The 17,381-nt window shown below is 39.1% G+C and overlaps 1 protein-coding gene across 23 annotated transcripts in view; it reads left to right on the plus strand.

Annotated features, from left to right (window-relative positions):
• The first annotated feature begins 5,693 nt into the window (after nucleotides 1-5,693).
• KDM4C (lysine demethylase 4C) overlaps nucleotides 5,694-17,381 on the plus strand; it is a 430,991-nt gene continuing 419,303 nt past the window's right edge. For 18 of the 23 annotated variants that reach the window (XM_045042970.1, XM_045042971.1, XM_045042967.1 and 15 more), the window contains exons 1-2: nucleotides 5,694-5,830; nucleotides 12,162-12,227. The gene's annotated coding sequence lies outside the window, so the exon portion shown is untranslated. The remainder of the gene's footprint in view (nucleotides 5,831-12,161; nucleotides 12,228-17,381) is intronic. The other 5 variants (XM_045042972.1, XM_045042969.1, XM_045042974.1 and 2 more) reach the window with 3 other exon arrangements.

The following is a 17,381-nucleotide window of genomic DNA, read 5'->3' on the forward strand; positions in this document are numbered from 1 at the left end:
ACATAATTAATAGTTCTTCTCTACAGATTGGTTTAGTGCACTGGAATCTATTTGTTCAATACAGTGGAAATTATATGGTGTTTAATGGTTAGATATGTAATAAGATACACTTATTACTCCAGATAATTTTGTTCTGGGGCTTTAGTATATCTCCCCAGTAAACTCTCTGGTCTACAGACTAATGCAGTTAGTTAACACACAGTTGGCATTATCATCTGCTGTCATAAATGGACCTGCTGCCTTCTTTACTATCTGAAATGATTTCAGCAAACTGATGTGAGAAAATATTTACAAAATCATCCCCTTTATATTTTAAAAATTTTAATGTATTCTTTGCCTGCAACTAAAAAGGGTTAGAAATATTAGTATGTTTATAATATGGCTGGAAAGGCCAAAAAATAACTTATGCTAATAAAATTATTACAATGGATTCTGAGTTATTGACAACCCTGATTTAAAAAAAAAAAAAAAAGGAAGGGGCACCTGAATAGCTCAGTCAGTTAAGCATCTGACTCTTAGTTGTGGCTCAGGTCATGATCTTTCAGTTCCTGAGACTGAGCCCCATTCAGGGCTCTGTGCTGTGAAGAGGCAGAGCCTGCTTGGGATTCTCTTCTTCTCTCTGCCCCTCCACCAGTCATGCTCGCATTCTTTCTCTCTCAAAATAAACTTAAAAATAAATAAGTACAAAAAGGAAAATATCCATGTAAAAGAAACAGACAGTTAAAGAGAGGGAAAAATGTCTTTCAGTTACTGAAATTCTTTTTTCCAGTTGCTTAAAATCATAAGTGTTGATAGGATTAAAAGGAAAAAGGAGCTCAGTTCCCCATCTACTTGTTTTTGCCTTCAAGTTTTCCTCTTTTCTAATACAACAAAAATTGTTACAGGAAAGGAAGGGGAAGGTTGAGAAGTTTTACCTTTTAATTTATCAAGCTAAAACAACCTGGGTGGTCCATTTGTCAAGAGGTAAGAAAGGGGATATAAAACATAAACAAAAATTAACACAGTAAATGTTGAAAAGTCTTTTAAATGTCACACATATAAAAGTGCACACATCATAAGTATATAGCTTGATGAACTACCACAATTATTGTCATCTGGGTCAAAAATTGAGCATAACCAGCATCCTAGAGGATCCCAGTTGCTCTGCCCCCTTTCTCTTTCTCAAATGCAGCCATTATTTTGACTTTTAACACCATAGAATAGTTTTATCTATATTTAAATGTTACATAAATGAAATCATACAGCACATATGATTTTGTGTCTATCTTCTTTCACTTAACACTATATTTGTGAGATTTAGTCATTCTTTTTTAAAATTTTTTATTTATGTTTATTTTTGTTTTTTTTTTTTAATTTTTTTTTCAACGTTTATTTATTTTTGGGACAGAGAGAGACAGAGCATGAACGGGGGAGGGGCAGAGAGAGAGGGAGACACAGAATCGGAAACAGGCTCCAGGCTCTGAGCCATCAGCCCAGAGCCTGACGCGGGGCTCGAACTCACTAACCACGAGATCGTGACCTGGCTGAAGTCGGACGCTTAACTGACTGCGCCACCCAGGTGCCCCTATTTATGTTTATTTTTGAAAGAGAGAGAGAGAGAGAGAGAGAGAGAGAGAGCAGAGAGGGACAGAGAGAGAGGGAGACACAGAATCTGAAGCAAGATCCAGGCTCTGAGCTGTCAGCACAGAGCCCAACATGGGGCTTGAACTCACAGACTGCAAGATGATGACCTGAGCTGAAGTCTGATGCCCAACTGACTGAGCCACCCAGGAGCCCCTTAGCCGTTCTTAAAAATAAATAAATAAATAATGTTTATTTTTGAAGGAGACAGAGACAGAGCATGAGCAGGTGAGGGGCAGAGAGGGAGAGGGAGACACAGAATCCGAATCAGGCTCCAGGCTCTTGAGCCAGCAGCACAGAGCCCGATGCGGGGCTCGAACCCACGAACTGTGAGATCATGACCTGAGCCAAAGTCGGATGCTTAACTGACTGAGCCACCCAGGAGCCCTTAGCCATTCTTTTTTATTTTTTATTAATATTTTATTTATTTAAGTAATCTCTACACCCAAAATGAAGCTCGAACTCACAGCCCAAGATCAAGTCACATGCTCCACCGACTGAGCCAGCCAGGCGTCCCTAGATTTAGTCGTTCTATTTTAGATTGCGGTAATTCATTTCTTTTCATTGTTGTTTAGTTTTCCATTGTAAAAATATAGAAGCATTTATATCTTCATTCTACCATTGATGTCTATTTGGATTGTTTCCAATTTGGGACTTCGTAAGTATAAATTTTCTCCTACATGTCTCTGGTTTATATGTATCTGTATTTCTATTGGTGTGTATGTCTATCCACATCATCACTGATGTTTGTTGCTGTCTTGTTTTTTTTAGCCATTTTTTTTTTTGTTGTGTATTGGTATTTCATTGTGGCTTGACTGTGCGCTCCATGAAAGCAAGGCCACATCTGTCCTGTTCATAGTGGTGTCACTATCCAATATTGTTTATAAAACATAGTAAATACTAAGTGGTAATAATAAATAATAATAAAAATGAGGATTGATCGAAACAATTACACTCAGAGCTTGCAACTTTAGCTTATTATTTATTTTTATTTGTTAAAATGAATAGTTTTTACATTGTGTTATGATTTGGATGTCATAAATCATCTCCAATGTTTTCCTTAATGTGAAAAACAAACTACCTCACTGTTCCCTTGACACCCTGCCCTCCCAAACACACATACATGCAAATTTAAGGCAATGGCCCAGTGAGAAGTAGAAGCCCTAAGGAAAATATGGCATATCTCCCCTTTAATTTTATTCAAATATTTTGATAGGAAAGTTAACTAATTTAACTGCTAAGTAATTTTAAGTATTTTTCTTACATTGAAACAAACACATATATAATGGTATTCAAATTGATTGAATATTGTACTTACATAGGAGGCCGGCATCACCTCAAAGTCTATCTGTATACCCTTAGCCACCATACTCTTCTTAGCCATTGTGACTCCTTTAGTGGAAAAGACTGAAAAGCTTTGATATGATGGGGAATTAATGATGTGTTTCACTTGTATGGAATCATGATTCAATTTTTATTTTAGGATAATTTTGGCTTGCACTACAGAAGATGAGTTGGAGGGGAAAGGGGGATGAAGAAGCACTGGAGGAAGAGATAGCATTAGGAAAATATTGAAACACATTATATTATAATAATTCATTATATTATAATAATCCAGGTAAGAGATTAGTTGACCTAAACTTCAGAGCACTTGACATAGAGAAGAACTGGTACCAAGATTTCTTTTATTAGGTATTCACTTTTATATTCACAATGACCCTTTAAAACATCATTTAAATGTCTAATTATTGGTTAGGGTTTGTACTATGCCTGCACAAATAACATACATATTTGATAGGATAAATAGAAATGTTAATGAGCACTGCTATTATTTAATTCCTTATATTTGCAAAAGTGTAATGGACTTCAATATATTCAAAATTAGCTATTATTTAGTTGTGTTTCAATTTGCTGCCTTATACCTAAAGAAATTTACAACAGCTGTCTGTGAGGTGATCTATAGTTATAAACATAACTATAACATACCTATAACATGATCTATAGTTATAAACATAACATACAAGCTTCAAGGGAAATCTTTGTATCCATTGTGGAATTCTAGCTTATTGCAGTTGGAAGTTTTAATTGGACCTAAGTAAATTAATCTACTATAGGGCTAAAATGTTAACTATCCTTGTAATTCACAATATACAGGTATTTGATATACTAGGGACTCAACACTGCCATGAATCCATTTGATTCTTCCTTCAATTTCCCAAACTGTAAAGTCCTTAATAGATTCACAGTGCTTTCCAGCTTTCGAAGTGTTTTGGCATTTTACATTATCTTCCTTGATATTCAAAAATGCTTGGAAAATTCAACAAGGCTGGTATGTCACCCCAATTTTTCAGTTTAAAAAAAGCTCTGAGACTTGATTTAATGTGTTCCACAAATGTTATTTGTGTAACATCATGCACCTGCATACTGTAAAGGGACTGGAATTCAGATTTCTGGACTTTCCGAAGGACTCTGGTTTTTAGTAGCTGTTTGACAAATTTCTTAAGCTCTATACTTCGGTTTTCATATCTAAAATAAGGAGATAATAGTACCTAGTCATTGAATTATTATCAAGGTACGTTTCGTAAATATTTGTTAAGCACTTAAAAGCAGTGTCAAGTTCACAGTAAGCTCTAAATAAATGTTGGATTATATATTTATTGTTTCAGCATATCCAACTGACTTGTAAGGAGAGTTGGTATCCTCAAAGTACACACATTTGGAAAATTTCCAGTTAAGTGTATGTTAGGCAGGTTCAGACGTGTATATGGGTAATAGAGCATAAACTTTGTTTCTAATTTAATAACTAAAGAAATGTGGTGGCCCATTAATCCCACTAGCCTTGTTTAACTACATTTCATCTGACCTCGATATGCTCTTCCCAGAGAGAAAAGACTTCAAGGGTGTGGTGCCTTTTTATTTTAAAAAGCAGAAATCAGTAGATTGTAATAGAAACAGTATATTAGCCCAAGTGTGCTCAGTAGTGTAAAGATCCACCCAATCTTTCTTAGCTGAAAGGACGTTACGGGAAATGCTACAAGGGACCCAGCTGGGTACTCTGCAGGAAGTTAAAAAAAAATTGTTGAGTTTTGCAAAACATCTGGTGTCAGCCATCTGTCTTTGGTAGTACACAGACTTAAGGTCTGTGTGGTTCCGTCTGACACCTTGGAAGGCAGAGTTACAGCGCAGAAGTAACAAGCTAATTTAAGTCGGTTCTCAGGGGTCCGCAGACACTTGCACTTCCTGTTACTACAGTTCAGGCCAAACTGCTGTCAACCCCTAGTTTGAGAGATTCCCCCAGACTGGATTCCTACTGTGGCCACCCTCAAGTCTCCTCAGCTCCAGCGCACACCTGGGCGGGGGCGGGCTGTGCTCCACCTAGGTGCTTGGAATATGGGACAGTTTCGCTCTCCGAAGCAAACAACACACTCTCTTGCTGAGAGTTACTCGTTAAAAGGTTGGCAGGTGGACCCCCTGGCCCACTCGGGATCTCCCATTATTTTTTGGAGGCTCAGGTGCCCGGGTCCGTAAAACGCTGTCATTGCCACCCAGCCGCGAGCCCAGACATCCTAGCCAGGCTCCGCGGGGCATTCTGAGGCCCCACCCATGGCAACGCCACTCTGACGTCCGCGCGCCGGAGGCCGCCATAGGCCCGCGTCGCGGCCCAGGACGACGTGTGGCGCGTGGACTCCATCAGTTCCAGCCCTGAGGGAACCCGGCAGGCACTTCCGGGCAAGGTTCTGTGCACCTGTTCCTTCCTTCTGGTTAAGTGTGTTCCTCTGAGGGAAAAAGTGGACATGCCCCTCCGGAGAGAACACGATGTGTGACAGCTAGCAAGCCTAGATTAAGAACAGCTCAAGGCCTAATCCCAAAGCAAGAAGGCGCCGGGCATCTTTAAGCTGTTTGGAAGTTCACGTGACCCAATAAGTGCCGGGCCCCAGTGGTCACGTGACAGCGCGCGCGCCCTCGCGCAGGGAGAGCCGGCAGGCGCCGTGCGCGCGCCTTCGCCGCTGCCTCCCTTCTCCTCGACGGGAGGGTGAGGAGCTGCGGAGCGATCAGGCAACTGGGGTCCGGTGCGCGTGCGCAGCGAACAGCTGTCACCCAGTGCGGAACAAGTCTTCCAAATTTCCCAAATCTCCCTGGGCCGGAGGCCACCTTCTTCCTCCTCATCTTCCTCCTTGGGGTCGTATCTCCGTCCCCACCCGCGCGCCAGGTAACCGCTTTTCCCGAGTCCGGACGATGGGGATGGTGGGGGAAGGGGCCAGGGCTGTCTTCTCGGCACTGCCCCTCTCTGCGCCGGGCCGCTGGGGGTGCCGGCGGCCGGGGCAGCGGAGACGCCGGTCAGCAGACGCTCGGTCCCCGGCCGCCGCGGCTGTCATGTCGGGGAGAGAGTGGCCAGCCATGGTCGCAGCGGAGGAAGGCGGGAGCCAGTGACAGTCCGCTCCGGCCCTCTCGGGGGTTCGGTCCCCGCGCTCGCCGTTCTCCTGGGGGCTGGAGTGCAGGTCGCGCTCCTTGGGGCAGAGGAGCGCGCGGTTGGTCCAGGGGTGCCGACTCCTTTCCATTCCCCTCCCAGTCTGGTCTGCGGCGGACTCCTGGGAGGCACGGCCTGCTGCACCCTCGGTGCCATCTCTTCTCTGGGACTGTCACGACCCAGGGGGTGAAGGCGGGGGCTCCTCTCCAGAACACCTCACCGCAGGCAGGCAGCCTCTCCCCCGGGTTTGTCCTCAGTCCCCGTGCTGTCCTTTTGGTTTTTCCCGCAAGGGGCCATTTCTTCCCGCAGTACCTGAAGCCACGATGTGGTGTAGACAGTGGGTGCTTAATAAATGATTTGGATCGCTTCGCGTGGAATGCCAGGCACGCAAGACGTGGCATAGGGTGGGGATGTGGAGGAGGGAGGCAGGCAAGCTGTGGCTCCGGGTTCGAGCTTCGCTTTTTCCTCCAGGCTTAACCCAGTGGAACCTGCAGGGCTCAATTCAGATGCTTTCCGGGTAAACTCGGACCGGGTCTTCCCCTAAGCTGCACGGTGCAGGTCTGCACGGACTGGCTTTGGTGGTGGGCGATGCCCAGGAGGGGTTTTATTTGGTTTCTGCTCCAGCAGAAGAGAGGGCAAACTTTTTTTTAGCACATGGTAAATTACACCGCAAGGTGATTTATCAAGCCCTGCTTCGGAAATGTAGGTTAGAAGTTGGCGTTGGTTCACTTTTATTTTGGTGAAAGTTTCTGTTAGGCTCAGTTCCACCTAGTTCGGACCAAATTTTGCTCTATTACACCCACTTGATTTTGCAGTAATTTTCATTTTTAATTTTAGGAAATTCGGCTTCGCTGTTTCTATGGTAACAGTAACTAATACTATAACTTCGAAGTGTTGTGGGTGAAAATTAGTGGCTTTAATTCTTGAAGGTCCATTTTTGCTTTGAAGCACTTGGTTCTTCTTTACGATCATTTCTCAAATTCTGCCTTGCTGGTCTCCTCCCAACCCCCCATGCTTTGTTTTGGAATGTATTACACGGCTGTTCCGGTTTTTTAGGCCCCTCTTTCTCCCAATTTAAGACGTTATGAAAAGTTTGCACATAATCTTTACAACACTCCACGAACTTGTAGTAAAATCCAATTTAAATCGGAGACTTGTTTCGTTTAATTAGCAGATTTTAATTGGTTGCTTTTCTAAAGTTAAAAAGATATGTTTTAAACCTTTTTGTAGGTGCACAAATGCTTTTAAAACTGCTTAACCTTTCTATAAGAATGAAGATTTTAAGAAGCTGAACAGGTGCATAATTTTTAAAAAGTCAGTTAGATGTAAATTTCAAATTAAGAATAAAAATCTGGTATTTTGAATTCTCTTCTTGACACCTTCTGAATCATCCAGAGGTAGGTTAGGTGCATAACTAACCTTGGGGTAGTCTGTGAATTCTTCCTTTTCTTTCTTTTTCTCATTATCTTGTCATTCTCTCTTGACTGGCTTTTCCTGTCTGTTAGAATGTTAGGGCTTTGAGAACAGGTTCTATGTTTTTTTCCCTTTGCTGTATTTCTGGCAATTTACCGTGATATGTGGGGTGCTAAAAATATCCTCTCTCTTTTTAAATAATTAAGATGTAATTCATATACCATAGAATCCACATATTTAAAGTATACAATCCAGTGGTACTACTATCACCGCAATTAATGTGAGAACATTTTTAAATGTTTGTTTGTCTGAGTGAGAGAGAGAGAGAGAGAGAGAGAGAGAGAGAATGCAAATGGAGGGGGGAGAGGAGAGGGGGGAGAGAGAGTCTTAAGCAAGCTCCATGCATAGTGGCGGTGCAGAGCCTGATGTGGGGCTCAATCCCACAACCCTGGAATCGTGACCTGAGTTGAAATCAAGTCAGAGGCTCAACCAACTGAGCCACCCAGGGGCACCAATGTGAGAGCATTTTTTATCACCTCAGAAAGAAACCCTGTTCCTATTAGCAGTTGTCCCTTTCTTTCCAGCTCCCATCCTCTCTAGCCTGAGGCAATGACTAATCTGCTTTCTGTCTCAATAGATTTGCCTATTCTGGACCTTTCATATAAATATAATCATATAATATATGGGTTTTTGTGACTGGATTCTTTGACTTAGCATAACATTTTCAAGGTTCATCTGTCGTGTAGCATCTGTCAGTACTTTATTCCTTTTTATGGCTGACTTATATTACATTGTATGATATATTACTTTTTGTTTATCAGTTGATGGGTTGTTTCTAGTTTTTGGCTATTATGAACAGTGTGCTATGAACATTCGTGAACTGGTTTTAGTATGGATGTATGTTTTCTTTAATCTTGGATATAGACCTAGTACTGGAATTTCTGGGTTCAACATTTTCTCTTGAGTGAATGGATGAATGAAGTAGTGATAGTGTTGACAGATACTCTCTCCAGGCCTTTGAGGGGCATACTCTACTTCACTACCAAGTCCACTTCTAGAGAGGCCAGAAGTCTTTGTGTGGGGCTTTGTCCTGAGGATACTGGTGTGTTTTACTTGTCTGGATGTTTTTAAGATCATCCCTTTATGTTAGCCTGGTTTTTCTTCATACAGCTAATGATTATTCCCTTGATACTAATTTATTTGTTATATACTTGTTAGAGATATGGTGATAAAACAGGTATATTCCATATTGTCATTGCACTCAGTTGCTAATGCAGGTCTTTCAGTTTTTTAAGATTTATATTTTTTTGTTAATATGAATATTTAATGCTCCTCTGCCCACTTCCATTTCTAATATGAATTTCTTGGTAGTTGGGCAAGAGTTAAAGTCACTTTTTTCCTTATTTGCTACCAGTGTAGAAGGTTGTGTGGAACCTAAAATACAAATTTAAAATATTGGATCACTGTCTTTTTATTCCCTGCACACCCCCAAAGATTCTCCTGTTTCTCGACCCTCTATACCCTTTGGGGGAGAAGATGCTGATCACAGAAGTCTGCACTTGCAGGGTCTAACCCTTTCCCCACCTAAGCAGTTGCAACAATCCAATCCTCCTTTTCCCAAGGATCAAGTCCTCTCAGCTCTCTCAGTAAGGCTCTGCCCAGCCAGTCTCCTCCTTCCACCCAACTTTCTCCCCAATGCCCTGCTGACATTCTTTTTTTTTTTTTTTAATTTTTAATGTTTAACATATCTCTCTACATCTCTCTACATATTGAGAGATATATATAGAGAGAGCAGGGGAGGGACAGAGAGAGGGAGGCACAGAATCCAAAGCAGGCTCCAGACTCTGAGCTGTCAGCACAGAGGCCAATGTGGGGCTCAAACTCGCAAACCACAAGATCATGACGTGAGCCAAAGTCAGACGCTTAACAGACTGAGCCGCCCAGGCGTCTTCCTGCTCACATTCTTGTTCCCTCTGCCTGGACTGCTACCCTGACCTGTGCATCTTTATCTGGTTAATTCCATTTCACCCTTCAGGTAGCTCAGCTCAGTTGTTGCTTCTTCAAGTTAGTCTTCCCTCAATACTGTACACTAGCCATAGCAGCATTCTGTAATCTCCTTCATAGTCTTAAACAATTATATCATTAGTTGTGGATCACTGTTTACTCTCTACCCCCACTTATGCACAGAAAAAGTTCTGTACAAAACGTTGAAAGTGGTTAGTTACTTCTGGGTGATGGGCTTATGGGTTATTTTTCTCTTTTGTGTCTGTGTGCATTTTCTGAATTTTCTCCCATGTATCGGTATAACTTTTGTTAACAGGGGGAAAAATCATCAGTAATTGCTTTTTATTTTCATAAATTTTCTTCTAACTTTTGTTTGTTTTAATAACCTAGATGAGATTTTACTATAGCTTTAAACATCAAACTTTTATTACATTTTGATTCTTTTTCATATCTAGGGGTAATAGGGAATGGTGAGCATATTTTACCATTGGTTGTCTAGGGATAGAATTTCTGGTATTGAAATTTAGCTGATTCTTAGGGAACAGAATCTAGTTCTGATACTATTAGGGTATGATAGAGTAAATAACTCCTTTCCCTTTCTTCCCTGAGAAATATCCTTGCTATACATTTGTATGTTTCATAGTACAGAGTTTTTCCTTGCACAATTGCTTATTTGGGCTATTTGTCGTATTTTTGCTGGGTAGTTTATTCTGCCTAGTAGTGGGTATATTTCTTCATTAGATATTTTAACACCTGCTGTGTGTGTCGTGCTGCTATGTTAGATGTGGAGCATACAACAAGTGAATATAATAGACAAGTGATTCCCTACCATTTCCTGGAAGAGGATTATTTTGCGTGTGAATGTTTAGTTACATTGTTGCTCTATATTTGTAGATACACAGTGGGTTCAGCTACTGTGGTATTTATGAATTGTTGCTCCTTAGAATCTTTTAAGATTTATTTTAGATTTTTGGAGGGTTTGTATTACACATTATTGTGGGTAAATATTTAAGGAACAGAATGGTATTATCATCAAAAACCCTTTGGATGATGACTTTTTTTTTTAATATTTCCATTCAGTTCTAGTTTTTAAATTTTTTTAAAAATGTTTTTATTTATTTTTGAGACAGAGAGAGACAGAGCATGAGCAAGGGAGGGGCAGAGAGAGAGGGAGCTGTCAGCACAGAGCCCGACACAGGGCTCGCACTCCCGGACTGTGAGATCATGACCTGAGCTGAAGTCGGACGCTAAACCGACTGAACCCCCCAGGCGCCCCCCAGTTCTAGTTTTTAATTTGACATCTCTACTTGTTAACTGTAACCAGCTGAACCAGGATCTTCCCTCTCAGCTCTGCCTCTCTGAGTTTCTCATGCATCTTATCACTGCTCACTTAGGAAACCTACGAGTTATCCCAGGTATTTCATAGTTTCTCAGCCCTCATCACATCACCAAACCTTGTCACTTCTGCTTCCTAAATAGGTTAGATCAGTCTTCCAGTCTCTACTTGGCAGCATCTCAGTAGCCATTCTAGCCTCCCTCCTATTTCTGCACCACTAATGATCTTTTAAAATGCAAATTGAATCATTCTCATTGTTCTCAGGAGACTTAAAATTCCTGCATTGTCTCCTCCTATCCTAAGCAACCCCCAAACCTTATCTAGATGTTTTTAGTTTTCCTATCTGCCCTTTGGCTTTTCTTTTTCACAAACTGTGCAGGCCTTTGCCAAACTGCTGATTTCTGCCACACTTTCTTCCTACTTTCTTTTTGGTACATCTTTCCAGTCTCTTCTTGAATGTACTTCCTCAGAGAATCCTGACCTGGCTCCCCCACCTCTTCCTCAACCTGAATCAGCTTTCCTAATGATAATCTATCTTAATTCCCTAAATGTTTCCTTCCATAACACTTAAGCATAAAGCAATGGACACAATAGATAAGTGATTCCCTAACATTTCCTGAAAGAGGATTGAGTGTGAATGTTTAGTTACACTGTTGCTCTATATTTATGTGGTTATTTGATGGTTTCTAAACTGTAAGAATTGTGCAAGGGCAGGGACCCAAATATTTTTATCACTTGTGTCATACCAGCACACCGTTGTCTCATCAACTGTATAATATAGTTACTCAAACATTTGTTGTACAAATTAATTACTTCTGCATATATGAAAAATTTAAGGAAATTAAAACTAGGGCACACAGTAGGGAATAATTTTACCCATCCTGACCCAACACACATACACCACACACACACACAAAAGTGAAACAAAAATTTCACAAAACAATACTTTGCCACCTTTGCCACCTCTGATATTTTCTGTTTTGTTCTATATCACATATTATGAAAATATTGATATAGCCCTCCAATTGGGTAGGACTGCAGGCTGCTGTCTGAACAATACAGTTCTAAGGCTCTACAAGGAGCTTCATTTACATTAGCCCCTCCCCTCTTTTTTGAAACACAATTACTGTTTTCTAATTCTTGTCTGATGGCAAGTGCTGGTGCATATAGCTTTACATACCGTTGTCCCATCCTCCATCCTTACTATTAAAAGAAATCACTATTGCTAGTTCTACTTAGAAGTTCTGGCCTGACCTCAAAGGAGTGTTGCTTAAAGCCAGGTTGAGAAAAATCTAAATCTGACTCTACCTTATCCTCTAGGTTTCTCTGGGCCACAAATAGCCAGTACTCTTCTCTCCACTTGGCTGAGCTCATTGCAGGTGTGTGGTAAGTCGCTGAATTTTAAGGCTCGTCACTTTCATTCTCTCAGTTTGTTAAAAACTAAACAAAACTCTGAAAATGATAACAAGGGAATCAAGGCAAACAAGTATTTGTGAAAATATGAATTAAAGAGCTGGCTTAGTAAGGATGTCGTGTTCAGTGGATCATTAGAGCTGATCACTAGAGCTGTGTTTCTCATTTATTCACTTTACCAGGACCTCTGCAAAGAAGGCTTGGTGCTATATCACCCCCATCAATGAAATATTGATCTCTCATCTATTTTGCTAACCAAATAATAGAAATAACCTAAGTGTTTATCCCAAGGTTACTTATTTTTTTTTTTTTTCAACGTTTATTTATTTTTGGGACAGAGAGAGACAGAGCATGAACGGGGGAGGGGCAGAGAGAGAGGGAGACACAGAATCGGAAACAGGCTCCAGGCTCCGAGCCATCAGCCCAGAGCCTGACGCGGGGCTCGAACTCACGGACTGCGAGATCGTGACCTGGCTGAAGTCAGACGCTTAACCGACTGCGCCACCCAGGCGCCCCTATCCCAAGGTTATTTTAACTGCACACTGTGATGTGATGCTTGTAACTTGGATGAATATTTTAAGATGTTAGAATTATTCCAAACCTATGTTTATTAATTTTTAATTAAAAATTTTTTTAAATTTATTTTGAGAGAGAGAGGGAGAGAGACTTACAGCATGAGTGGGGGAAGGGAAGAGAGAGAGAGAGAGAGAGAGAGAGAGAGAGAGAGAGAGAGAGAGAGAGAGAGAGAGAATCCTAAGTAGGCTCTGCCTTATTAGAGCAGAGCCTTACTTGGGGCTCGAATTTACAAACCATGAGATCATGACCTGAGCTGAAATCAAGAGTCAGACACTCAACTGACTGAACTACCGGGGTGCCCCCAAACCTATGTTTAATGAAAAAAGGCATTATTCAAAATTGTATACATTACATGAGCCCAGTTATGTTTAAATGTGTTTATAAATGTGTATATGTTAGAAAAAATAAGCTGAAATGCTAATTTGGTGGTGAGATTACTGGTAATTTTGATTTTCCTTCCTAAAATTTTTTTAGAATGAACATTGTTGCATTTATAATCAGAAAGACTCAGTTGAGAAACAAATTTCCTGAACATGAATTTAGGTATTTACAAACAAGAAAAATAAAACCTTTATTAAATGGTGGATAGAGCCCAGGTTTCTAGTGGCTTTGTTTTGGGGACCTTTGTCCAAGTGGGACGTACATTCTACCTTCATGATATGTAGTCTTGCACAGCAATCCGTGTTTCTTCTCCTAGTCTGTGTTTTTTTTCCTTTCTTGCTTACATTATTAAAGCTTACCTTGTTCATCTTTTTTGCTGTAATAGGATTCTGTCTCTTCCGGTCCTACTCATATATGTTGATAACGAATGTTTCACTGATGGTTGCCCATAGCATGATAATATGGAAAGTCCTAATATCCCTTATTAAATCCTGCTGTGTGGCATGAATTAAAGGGATGGAGAGGATTTGGATGAATTATGTATATGCAGGTTATATCTTTTTTCTGTTAAATTTGTCCAGTTATAGTGAGAATTAATAAACAAAATTGAAGGAAACATACAGTGACAGTTCAGTTGTGTAATCAGTACACATCAGTACATTTTTCCAAACCCATGTCTGAAATTGTTTACTTCTTTAGCACTCAAGCCTTAGTAGTTTATCCATTTGAAAATATATTTGATAACCATACAAAATAGATATACTAAATATTATTGATTTATTGTTTTCTAGAAGAGGAATTGGAAACTTGAATTTAGAGAGAAATACCAAAGTAAGAGCAGTTGGCTAGAAAGATAGTACCTTTTGTGTGTGTGTGTGTGTGTGTGTGTGTGTGTGCGCGCGCGCACTTTTAGGAGATTTCATAATTCTGTTCTCATTTTTAGTGTGGCAAATTCAGAAATCTGAACTTTCCCAGTTCATCTAGAGCATGTCAGGCATTAGTTGCCTAATGTCCTCAGTGTCACCTCCTGATCAGACTCATAAGAAGAACTATAACCTGGATCCAAAACATGATTGTCTGCTCTTCATGGCTCTTTCTGGGAAGTCTTGCTTTTTGGGAAAGCACATCGTTTGGTGACAGGCAGATCCCAGCAGATGGACATGGGTTGTGTTGAAGAGTAGTTTAAACAATATATTTTTTTTAACTGCTGGGCTTCTCTGACCCTCTAGAGCACTCAACTTTCTCATCAGAGCATTCTTCATGCAGTAACATTTCCTCCTTTTGAATGAGGTTAAAGAAGAAGTCAAATTCTTCACTTTGGCTCTGTCTTTATCTCCATCTTCTAACTAGTTTTTCACCAGACATTTGTTGAAATTCTGGTCCTAAGGATATTTTCTCTGATTCAATATCAGGCTTGTTCCTTCTTTTCTGTTTTGAGAATCTATCAGATACTTAGAAAGATCACTGGTGTCCCTATGTGGGTAAAACTGAAGGTGCAGGTGTTTTGTTTTACAGTCTGCTTATCTCACCCATTTTGTTTTTATCTGTTTAACTCTCAAAAGGAACTATCACCTGAAATTTGGACACTTTACTGAGAATTCTGAATTTTCAGGGCAGCTTTCATTAGGTGGAATTTAGGCCCGCAATAGGGAAATTCATTCCTTTTTGATAATTTAACTTAGTAAAAATCATTATATTTTATATATATATATATATATATATATATATATATACACACACACACACATACATACATACATATACATATATGTGTATATATACATGTATGTATATATAATACATGTATATATGTATGTATATATGTGTATATATATACACACGTATATATACACATACATATACATATATGTGTATATATACACACATATATACACATATATGTATATGTATGTATATGTATGTGTATATATATAAAATACATATTATTTTAAATAGACAATGCAAAGTATTCAACAAGGTGTAACATTCAGAAGATATAAATAGGTAAAAAGTACATACTCTCACTTTTGCCATCAGACAGCCAGTTTCCTCTTTTTGGTTAAACACTTTAAAAAAAATTTTTTTTAAAGTTTATTTATTTATTTTGATAGAGAAAATGCGAGTTGAAGAGAGGCAGAGAGAAAGGAGAGAGTGAGACTCCCTGGCAGGCTCCACACCGATATGTTGGGGCGGGGGGCAACTCAGGAACCATGAGATAATGACCTGAGCTGAAGTCAGAAACTTAACCGACTGAGCCACCCAGGTGCCCCAGTTAACCACGGTTAAAGGATTTCTTTTAGGGCTTTCCAGAGATATTCCATACAGCCTATATAAGATACTTTGTAAAGCATATATATGTATATATACACATTTTTTTTTTACACATTTATGTATCGTAGTATCTTACTTGCTGTTCTGAATATTTTTTCATTTACCACTATAACTTGAATGTGGTTTTTAAAATGTGAGTACATGTAGAAATCCCTCTTTTTAAAATGATTGCAGAGTATTACCTAGTATGCATGTACCATAATTTATTTAACCAGTGCAATATTGAAAGTGATTTAGGTTGGTTCTATTTCTGTATAGCGATCTATTTATATATCATCATTACTTCAATGTTTTAATTGTTGTAGCTTTATAACATGTTTCCAGAACTTTTCAGGCTATTCTTATTTATTTTCCCTCATTATTTTTAATTTAAAATTAATATGTCAAACTCCAAAAACCTATTGATAGTTTTATTGGGAATGTCTTTAGATGGACTAACAGAGAAATATCTTTCAAATGTTGACTTTTCCTGCCCAGCATATGGTATGCCTTTCCATTTAAGTGTTTAAGTCCTTAGAAAGGACATTTAAAAAAATATCTTTACACAGATCTTGCATATTTTCTTAAATTTTGTTCTCTTTTATTTTATTTTAAAAATAATTTTTTTAGAAAAGTTGCAATTATTGTACAAAGAACTTTTATTTCCTTGAAAAATTTGCCTCATGTCCCATTGCTCCTCAGTACTTCAGTGTATATATTTCCTAAAACAGGCAGATCCACATAAACACAATATTTCCATCAAAATAAAAAAGCTACCATTGACATATTACTTTCAACGAATCTTTAGTCCTTCATATATCACCATTTGTAATAGTAATGTTCTTTGTAGTGAAAATATCCAGTCCAAAATGATGCATTGCATTTTCTTGTTTTCAGGTCCTTTAAACATCCCTTCACTCTCAAATACAGTCATTAGTCTTTCCTTGATTTTCATAATATTGACACCTTTGAAGATTACAGGCCAGTTATTTTATAGTCTCCTTTAATTTTTGTTTTCTGATGTTTCCTTGTGATTAGATTCTTGAGGCATGTTTGGCAGGAATGTCACAGAGGTGGAACTGTATTCTTTTCATTACATCTTATCAGGTGGCATACAATCTCATTTTGTTCTGTTACTGGTAGTATTCACTCTGATTGCTTAAGATCTAAGCTAGAGTCTTCTATATTTCACTAAAGTTTTTTTGTTTTGTTTTAAAAAACTGTATAAATATCTATCTCCTTATTAAGTTTCCAATTTATTTATTTTTATCTATTACGATTTATGGTTTCCTATGCTATTCAATGAGTTATAATCTGTTAATATTGTTATTTATATTGCTGCTTACATTGTCATAAGTTTGGCCCAAGGGAATCCTTTATGTGAGATTCTGTGTCCTTTTGACATGTCCCATCATTCTTTGAGCATCCCCTCCCTTTTGGGCACAGTGAGATATGCAGGCTTATCTTGAACTTTTCCTGCCCCAAATATTTAAAAGCAAAGATCTAGATGGTTATTGATATTGGGTGTTGCTCCTGTGCCCTTTCAGCGAACAGAGCTAGAGAATATGTGTTTGTTTAGACATACATTTATATGTATTTATCCATACACACACATGCACACAAAAATTATATAACAGATGTACTAATATTGAAGCATTCTTGTACTCTGGGATGATTTTTTTTAGTCATGATATATTATTTTAATGTGCTCTTGGATTTTTCTTCCTCAGTTTTTAAAAGAATTTTCATTGACATTCTTACATAGAATTGTTCTGAAGTTTTTTGGGCCGTATGTCAAATTTTTTTACCCATTTAGGCTTGCTTCTTAAAGAATTTTAAAACATTTTCTTTCTTGGGCTC

Source organism: Felis catus, chromosome D4 (genome assembly GCF_018350175.1).
Source record: "Felis catus isolate Fca126 chromosome D4, F.catus_Fca126_mat1.0, whole genome shotgun sequence".
Classification (NCBI taxonomy): Eukaryota; Metazoa; Chordata; class Mammalia; order Carnivora; family Felidae; genus Felis; species Felis catus.